Source organism: Mytilus edulis, unplaced genomic scaffold (assembly GCF_963676685.1).
Source record: "Mytilus edulis unplaced genomic scaffold, xbMytEdul2.2 SCAFFOLD_957, whole genome shotgun sequence".
Taxonomy (NCBI): Eukaryota; Metazoa; Mollusca; class Bivalvia; order Mytilida; family Mytilidae; genus Mytilus; species Mytilus edulis.
Genome location: NW_027268915.1, coordinates 18478 through 29483, shown reverse-complemented (window position 1 = coordinate 29483; position 11006 = coordinate 18478).

The following is an 11006-nucleotide window of genomic DNA, read 5'->3' as shown; positions in this document are numbered from 1 at the left end:
TGAATTTCGCGTTTCCTGAACATTTTTCGGTAGTAATTTGTGATTTTTGTGTGAATCTTTTATAAATTTACATCGTATCAATGTATACTAGTGATACAGATACTGACCTATTTTTTCATCCGACATCTTGGGATGACCGTGAATGCAGTTACGGTCATCAGCTTTACCCCAGTGAGTAGTTATCTATCACGGGTAGTAACCTCGTCATATCGAGGAGTGTTTAGTACAGTGATTTTGTCATAGTTTGGATAAGTTTGACATGACTGTGTGAAGTGTGGTTTTTTTTATGACAATCAATGCCAAAATGTAAACATTGGGATATTTTGTAAAAGGAACTTCTGACCATGAATTCAAGCTGATAAGTATCTTTGTATATAGTTAATATGTTAGTACATCAAAAATCGTATCATATAGTTTATGTTAGAAATTAAAAGTTGCTGTTTGGTTTCTCGTGCATAAAAGACATTATTTGCTTTCTGGCTGTTACATCACAAATCTCCTTGTGATATAAAACTGCCGTCAATTATTCCGAAAAATACCAACTTTTTCACACATTTCAAAATTACTGAAAAAACTGTGTCATGGTTTGGTTCATAAGTGTCATGGTTTAGTTCATGTTCTATCATGTTCGACATGGTTCAGATATGTGATTCTTGTCGTGTATAATGAAGAGAAAAGACCAAAAACAAACAGTCATTTTACAAAAAAATGTTTCATTTGAAACACAAAAGGACATATGAACGCACATACAATGTAGTAATATGTTATAAGTAGATGTAATATGATTGCCAATGAGACAAATATCCACCCGAGATCAAATGACATAGATGTAAGCATCTATATATTACCAGAAAGCCTTCAACAATGACCAAAAACTATACCTCTAAGCAAGTTATTAAGTTTGAAAGGCTGCGACAAAATGAAATGTAGAAGGATTCAAATGAAAAAGGCAACAGCTTGATTTCTGTTCAAAACAATACAAAACGAGGAAAACTTTATCCTGAAGATTCAAAATTAAATTTTGCTCTTTCTAGCAAAGGAAGCCAACAGTTTTGACAAATTCAATTCAACCTTGAATTATGACAAAAAAAATTCCATTTTGACTAGCTGCTACGTTTTGCAACTTTAAGTAGAAGTCTTTTAACTATTACAAACGATGATTGTTTGTCTAGCAAGGTCAAAAATAAGGTACACAGTTCAAATGTACATGTTCAAGACAACTTAACATGTGTTTCTTTGAATTTCAATGCTTTATGTTTTCAATCAAATTTAATAATGTACCACTCCATACTTAATACTTAATTACTCGCTAGAGTTTTTTTTCAGATATTATCGAAACATTATTGCATAAAAAGTAAAATATTTGAAAGGATTAAGTGATAACACACCTAGCATTCATACAATATTACAAAACATAGTCATTTTATTCATTCGTAATAATAATTAATAAACTTTAACATTATGTCGGTTTCAATCATAACAGTTTTCCATGTCACGCATTAAGATACGGTTTCATAAATGGTTGTAGACACAGCCTATTGTGCACTGATCAGACCATCGATCGGTTATGCTGCCATAGTAAGGGATCCCCATCCAACCACACTGATCAAAGACCTCGAACGGGTATAGCGCAAAACAGCACGTTTTGTAAATAACCAGTACACCGACACTTCCCCAGACTGTGTCACTGGACTATTAGACCAACCCCAATGGGATACCCCACACCAAAGACGAATGAACCAGCGCTTGTCCTTTACTACAAGATCCAGAACCAACCAGTGGAGATGCAACCAGCTATCTACGACATACCTGGGAACAGTAGAACAAGGGGTGGCCATATAATTAGACTGAAACTAACTGCCAGACACAGTAGCAGCTGCAGCAACACTTGAAGTGTTCAGGGCCAGATTACCCAGTATGCCCTGGACCCAGATACAGCCTAACTAGACATCAGCTAGCCAAATTTTACAGTGTAAATAGATTTAAATATTTGGAATTTTTTATTTTATGCATGGGAGAAGCCTCCTGTTTTACCGAGCGGAATTATTACAACACTCAAACATTAGGTCAACTCCTTAACTGAAGAAGAAGAAGAAAAAGAAGACATATTCTGTCTTCTTAATATCATTTTTCTAGGTTTGAAGTTGGTTTACTGTATCATAGGCCTATAACACCCCCTTCCAAAATCTTCTTTCATTATAAACTGGTTTAAAAAATTTAATAAATTAAAACAAAAAAAGTTTTCTAGAAAAATAATGTAAAAACAAGATTTACTTTTTACTGAGTAGTCTTTAGCTATTTGACTAGTGATGTCCCGGTAGATTCAAGCATGAACAAAATATTATATGTGAAACAGAAGCAACGGTTCGTATTTTTTTTTGTAAAAGCTAGTTTAAAATAGCAGTGACTTTTAAATTATATCATAGGAAACTTACGAAAAGTAACCTGACATGTTGAATTTACGCTTTGTTGATTACACCCACCTAATTTGGTTAACAAGGGTTTCTTCTTCTGAGGCAGTTGATATATTGTGTAACTTTGTTAACAAGCGCCACCAAACCAATTATCAGTATTGAGATGAAACACATATATATTAATTTCGTTCTAAACCATGACAAACTTGACCAAAACCATGACTTATTTCTAGACAATTAACCAAACCATGTCAATCGCTTACCAAATCATAGCAATTCCGATATCTTTCTTATTCTGCGTTAATGTCGTGAAAAAACAATTCTAATGTAGATCGTTTGACTTCCAATACAGATTCAACCATCTTATTTGCTTTTTATTTGCTCGTTTGAATAGAACTGAGGCAATTATTTTGAGAAGTAACATAAATTAACCATGTCAATCTTCGCCAAACTATGACAAAATCACTGTACTAAACGCTCCTCAATATGACGAGGTTACTACCCGTTTCCATGTGTGGATCTCAATTATCAATTATACCTGAGTTTACTATGTATATTAAATGTTTATATAAAATGTCACTATTCGAAATTACAATTTGTCTTCCCTAGACATAGACTATTGTTGTGCGTTTATTTTTCTACATTGGCTAGAGGTATAGAGGGAGGGTTGAGATATCAAAAAACATGTTTAAAGCCCCCCCCCCCCCTGCAATTTTGCGCCTATCCCAAGTCAGGAGCCTCTAGCCTTTGTTAGTCTTGTATGATTTTTAATTTTAGTTTCAAGAGCATTAAAGACCCAAAATTCCAAATGCCAAATACGGCAAAGGTACTATTAACCTATTCCTGGGATAGGAAAATCCTTAGTTTTTCGAAAAATTTAGGTTTTTTCAAACAGGAACTTTATAAAAATCACCATATAATTGATATTTATGTCAGCACCGAAGTGCTGACTACTGGGCTGGTGATACCCTCGGGAAGAAACGTCTACCAGAATTGGCATCAACCCAGTGGTGTAAATAGTTATCAAAGGTATCAGGATTAGAATTGAAAACGCCAGCTATAGTTGTTTATTTCTGTGTCATTTTGGTCTCTTGTGGAGAGTTGTCTCATTAGCAATCATACCATATCTCCTTTTTTTCATATTGGTGCCTACAAAGAGCCCAAACCTAGCATGTTTTTTTTCTTCACATGTTTGATATCTCCTATTGTTTAAAAAATAACAGTAGAGCGTCGGGCGTACCAAATTATCACAAACAAAGTTTCAATAAGTGTTTGATCTATATTGGGTCGAATATACTTCTGGTAGATGTTTCGTCCCTGTGTGTATCATCATCCAGGTAATCGGCACATTTGTACTGCCATGAGATATAATTAATTCATTTTTGTGTTGCAATGAAATATATTTTTTTATTTATCTAAATTAATACGTATATGTTCTAATCATTAGCATATATAGCCTATGCAGTATTTGCTAAAACTGTTTTCATTTCATTTATTTCATTCATACAATGAATATTTTGTAGATGAAACACATGTATTGTGTACTCAATCATAAAACTGATATCTTTGATCAATTTGTACAATGCTGAACGAAGAATGCCATACCACAATTTGCAACAATTAAGATTTATGCTACTAAAAATATGTTATTATTTTTTATTTTTAACAGTACGAAAGTATGACAAAATTATATAATTCAGAATAGTCATACATTTTTGATCCTAGAAACACCTTTTATGAATTAAGAATTTATTGAACAATTATTAGATTTTGCAGCATATTCATTCTGTAAAACCATTAATGTTTCTTTCCCAATAAATTTATATCCTCAACTGACTTTGACAAAACTTCCATAGTCAGATTTTTAAGCACTTTAAGTTCATATTAATTCTTTCCGTAACAAACGTATTGATTCGCGCGAGATGAATGCGTTTTTCATTGACGACATGCGGGTCATACGTACCAAGTCATAAGACTAATATCTATGTTTTAAATCATTTTTAGTACCTTAAGCAAAAAATCATCAATCAAAATAATATTAAGTCCATTGTGTCGACGACACTGTTTTTTGGACGTTTTCGTCCAGGACGGTTTCACCGTTCTAGTAGTTATACATTTGTGGATCTCAATTATCAATTATACCATAGTTTATTATGTATATTAAATGTTTTCATAAAATGTCTCTTTTCGAAATTACGATTTGTCTTCCTAAGACATATATAACCTAAGTCGTATTTGCCATACTTTTTATAGATATTTGATGAACCGTGCTTCCAAATTAATATAGGATTTGACGTTCATCGTTACTGAATAATTTAGCTCCAATGAATCGTATCATGTAGTCGAAATGAATTCTTGATTCGTTATTGACAGATCTTTCAAGATATTTGTTAGAATTCCGATGCACTTCTAACGTTTTAACAAGTTTACCAAGCGATGAACTTCTACCAGCAAATTTCGAATTTTTAGATCTGTCATCTAATAGATTATCGAATTTCAGTTTTGCTGGGTTAAATGCCACATTACAAAACTGATCAGTCTTAGTTTGTCGAATAATCAGTTTTTTCCTTAGACAGTAATACATACTTTCCAGGCGTTTTTGAGCATTTATGTGACTTACAAATATTATATATGTCTAATAATTCAAATGAAAATAAAAACTACTTTTGCCCTGACGAAGTATTTATGGATCTACTTTCACTGAAAATGTTGACCATTGACGGTGTTAATAATGTGTCATTTGGAAGCAAATTTTCTATTCTTCATAACTTGAGTTTAAAAGTAACAGGTCTTGCTGCACGGGGTACAATACAGAAAGACATGTTCCAACACTTACCAAACATAAGATTTCTAGATCTTTTGTCTAGAAAATAATGGAGAAATATAGAACATTTTGCCGTCTTACAAATAGAGCAGGGGATGTTCAAAAACCTTTCACATCTAGAAGTTTGAGATATATCATATAATCGTAGACTTGGATTATGTGGATTTCCCAACGTTACTTATGATCTTCCGTTTACAGCAATTCAGATATTCAAGGCTCAGTATATTGCATGCGAACGAAGTGGAAGTTCCTGGTTGCTAACGAGTGATATAAAACCGTTAATTGAAACAAACCTATTGGAACTATACATCGATGGAAATAATTTGGATAAAGCAGAATTAACAGCTTAATTATTTTTACCCAGTTCCTTGAGAGTTTTAAGTGTGACGGACAACAGATGGGTTGTCGATGAATATGCTCACTATCATACGTTGATCAATTTGAATAGTCTAACGACGTTTGATGCAAGTTTTCAAAACAAGCACCAAATGTCACAAACACACAATTCTGTTAACTGTAACCGTTTGCAATCATTTAAACTTATGCAATGTTTTTGCTACAGAATGCAGGATGAGACGATTATTGACCCACATGTAGAATCTATTACTCTTAAACAAAAGATACCAACAAAAATCGTTAAAACAGTAACGTCATCTAACAATATTTTGTCAGATTACACTCTTGCAGCAATACCATCAAATGTGAAGACAGTTGTTCTTGAAAATGCAAGAATAGGGTATGCTATAGTCCCTATATATTTCTCAAATAAATTGATAAGAAAATTGATTCTTCGAAATAATCAGCTATATTCATTCAATGGACCAATGTGCAACTTGACAAATCTGGAGGATTTAGACCTTTCAGGAAACCGCGCGTCAGAAATAACACCCTATGTATTTGGAGCTCTGCCAAATCTTAAAAGTTTTATTGCTTGATAACAATGTTCTTGGCAACTCGTTTATATTTCAGAAGTACGATTCAATCTCTATCTTAGAAAACCAAACGTATTTAGTTTCATTAAATATGTCATCAAACAGACTTTCAGTTTTGTTTTGTGATTTCTTCAGGAATTCTACCAGCCTCAAATATGTGTACTTACATCATAATTTATTTGTAGTATGGAACATCTCAGTCGACCATATCAATGGTCTTGAACTAATAGACCTTAGATGATCTTATACCTGTCTCCATTTTGAATGAGTTTATTGGAAAAGTCATTCTCTACTAATATAACAATTAATTTGTTGAACAATCCTTTGCACTGTTCATGTAATTCTATAGAATTTTACAAATGAATGACGACATACAGGTCACATTTCATGTCTTTTGATAAATACCAATGCAGTCATAAAGGTAGAAAGTACACCATAACGGAAAGATTGTTCCTCCTATGTTGGACTTATAGTGCTATGCGTGATTTTGATCGTATCCCTTATAGTTATAATTTGTTCATTGTTAATCTATCGCTTCCGTTTGAAAATTCGATATTGGTATTATGTCATGAAAGGAACATACGGATATCATCGTGTTGAAACCGAGGATCATTATCAGTTCGACGCTTTTGTTTCATACGCAGACAGCGATCGACACTTCCCTAACGATGAGATGGTGGACTACCTGGAAAAACAAAAACATTTCCGCTTGTGTATACATCACAGAGATTTTATTGCAGGATGTGGAATAGCTGAAAATATCACCAATCTATCCACAACAGTAGAAAAGTTGTTTGCGTACTTTCTGAGGATTTTCTAAAGTCCAAATGATGCATGCATGAATTAAATATTGCTTTGATAGAAAAAAACTACCGCAAGGCATGATCAGAACATGATAATTATGCTTAGATTAGGTCGAGTGCATGTCAACAAGATCCCCTCAGAAATAATGTACATATTAAAAGAGAATACGTATATAGAATATCCCGAGAACGAAGACGATAGAGGTATATTCTGGGATGATTTTGCTGACGCCTTAGATTCATAAACGATACAATATCAATGTCTTATAAATAGGGTCAATTGACATTGATAATACTTGATTTAGTACGTGGGAATAACTTACTATCAATCGGCTGAAAAGTTTTCGAGGTCATATATTTGTAAATATGGGACATTGTACGGTGAATATGTGTATGAAGTTTACCTCCAGAGTCAAAATTGGACGTTAAAAATAAAGGTTCGACTCATTCGAGATAGTGTGTGTCATCATACATTTGGAATGTATGGACTACAGTATTAGATTTGCGAAAACTAGATTATTTGAACAGTGTAACCTTTTTTCCTATAGGACACATATTGATTGTGTTTTTAAATCTCACTTTTGATTTTTATAATACATAAACAAATATACACATAAGTACAGATACAAATCATGCACAAATAAAATTAATTCATAGTCAACACAAATATTTACAAATGTAAACATTATAAATTATGAACAAAATAGGTCTGAACAGTATCTGATGAGTTCGTCTGCTTTATAGACAATATATTTGTTGGGTTTGGAGGATTTATATTTGAACAGACAGTTGGTATTCCAATGGGTACTAATTGTGAACCTCTACTGGCTGATTTGACGTTGTACTCGTGTGAAGCAGAAATTATTCAGAACCTTCTTAAAGACAAAAAGAAAAAGCACCTAGCGAAATTATTTAATCTAACTTTCCGATATATTGAGGATGCTCTATCATTGAATAACCCATATTTCAGCCAATACTTACATCTCATATATACCAGTAAACTTGAAATTAAGGATACTACTGATCCTAGAAGGACTGCTTCATACCTTGATCTTTTCATCAATATTGATAAAATTGAGAATGGAAATGTGGAATGTGTCAAAGAGACAACAACCCCACCATAGAGCAGACAACAGCAGAAGGTCACCAAAAGGTCTTCAATGCAGCGAGAAATTCCCGAACTCGGAGGCGTCCTTCAGCTGGCCCCTTAACAAATGTATATACTAGTTCAGTGATAATGAACGCCATACTAAACTCCAAATTGTACACAAGAAACTAAAAGTAAAAATAATACAAGACTAACAAAGGCCAGAGGCTCCTGACTTGGGACAGGCGCAACATTGCGGCGGGGTTAACCATGTTTATGAGATCTCAACCCTCCCCTATACCTCTAGCCAATGCAGAAAAGTAAACGCATAACAATACGCACATTAAAATTCAGTTTAAGAGAAGTCCGAGTCTGATGTCAGAAGATGTAACCAAAGATAAAGCAAATGGTTACACACAGATGGACGACTTCACACGAAAATCTATGATAAACGGGACGATTTCAACTACCCAATTAACAAATTCCCATTTCTCAGTAGTAACATACCATCTGCCCCTTCGTATGGTATTTACATATCTCAGTTGATACGTTATGCTCGTGCATGTTTACTCTATACGGACTTCATATAGATGAGTTTGCTTCTAACGCAGAAATTGCTCCAACAAAGTTAAGTGGAGGACAGATTAAAAACTGCACCCCGTAAATTTTACGGACACCATCACGAATTGGTTAATCAATACGATGTGTCTTTTTTCTCAACAAACTAGGGACATTTTTACCACGTGTTAGATTGTTGTTTGTCATTAAGTCGTCTGATCTTTTAATTACCGAACGTGACTTATTCCCGATTGTGGCTGTTTTACTAAATGTGAATTCGCATTACTAAAAGACGTGTCACGGAATTGTTCTTTCCAAAATTCATGTATTTAGTTTTGATTTTATATGTGTTATCTCATCAGATTTTGGCAAATGTTTTATCGTTTGTAGTTGTAAATATTATTTTTTTCTGCTGTATTCGTATGTTATGGTAAAGATAATATTAATTAATTACCCAGTTTATTTATTCGATTTTAGTTTGGGTCAACTAAATTTATACGATATATCTGTTTGATTTAGAAGAAACACCGACAGAGCTAGATAAAGCAATTTATTATCCAAATACTACCACAATTTTATATTAATTAGTATTGTGATTTTCATTGTTATTAATAAATGTTATATTAGTATTACAAACCTAATAATGAATTCTATCCTAATTCTATCCTATTCTATTTTGGTGAAATTCTTAGAAATTCAAATGTGATGTCACTGTGTAAGTTTATCTCGTCTGCTAAATCGGCTGTGACTTTTTGTATGCTGGTTTAGATTGTTTTATGTATTCGTATTTTTTCTGTAGTTAGTCACCACTTCGGACGGTGTTATCATGTATATCTATTATAAAGTCGGTTTTTATAAATATCTGTTTGCAAAAGTATGAATTATTCTAAAAAATAAGGATGTTCTTATCCCGTGCAGAAAACCTTAGCCCTATTAGCTATAGGTTCAACTTTTTGGAATTTTTGGTCATCAATGCTCTTTAACTTTGTACTTGATTTGGTTTTCGAACGTTTTTGATTTGAGCGTCACTGGTCAGTCTTGTATGGACGAAACGCGCGACTGGAGCATTACATTATAAACCTGTTACCTTTTGACAGCTATTTTGCGTGTGTTATTTGTACTGTAGTCCTGTCATGTAATGTTGTCATTTTAATGGTATATTTTATATTGCTATACAAGCAGGAGCTTTGGCTAGCCACAAAACCAGGTTCATTCAACCATTTTTTCCCTTAATTGTCCTGTACCAATTCAGGAAAATGGCCATTGTTATATTATATTTGGGTTCTGTGTGTGTTACATTTTAGTGTTGTGTCTCTGTTGTGTCGTAGTTCTCCTCTTATAGTTGGTGTGTTTTCCTCAGTTTTAGTTTGTAACCCGGATTTGTTTTTTCTCAATCGATTTATTAATTTCAAACAGCGGTATACTACTGTTGCCTTTATTTATCATGCATTTATTATAATTAAACCTTTGTATTATGTATTAAAATTAATTCGTACGCTTCATCTAATCTCTGCTAGTGTAATTTGAATTCATTTCGTTTTTTATCTGTTGTAAAATATATTCAACACACTAACGTCCCGTGGAAATGATCAACAAATTTGTTAATTACCGACACCCATAAACATGTCATGTTAACTGTTACCCAAATAATTATGTATGGAATATGAAAGTTGTTATACCATGGTTTGATGTGTTTGAGCTTTTGATTTTGATATTTGATTACAGACTTCCCGTTTTGAGTTTTTCTCGAAGTTCTGTATTTTTAATATTTTATTTGTTGTAGCTCTACCAGTTGGTAATCTAATTAAAATCAAAACCTTGCTTTCTAACCAATCTATTCATGTACCGGACCGGCAACTTTCTTTATTTAATACGAAAATCTACAGTGCCGTTATACACATGTATGTTGTTTGCTTGGAGTCCCTTCCCGAAAAGAAAGAAATAGCCGAACTCCAAGATACTATATTCCTGCATCACGTGATTTTTACCACGTGGAAGAAAAAAGAAAGGTTTTTTTTTTTGGCAAAGGGTGCCGGGGTAATTCTCTCGGTGTTCAAAATATACATGAAATATTTGCCACTGCCCCTTTTCTGTTCTATGAATTCTGACCCTGAGTTTTCTATCTGTTACATGCCAAGAAATCCTCGCTAAAAATTCCGGTCGACCCCCTACGGCAGTCATTAGTAGCTAAAGATTTGATTTCATTCAAGAAAAAATTAATGTATGACCTTCATGTACGTGTCGCTTAGAACACGGCCATATACCAAATGGTCAAAATTAATCATCCATATAATTTGCTATATTGGGTGTTTGCAGAATTTCAACGGAGGCAATTTCTTGGCATGAATAAAATCAACAAGTTATTGTTATAAATAGAAGGACAATCAA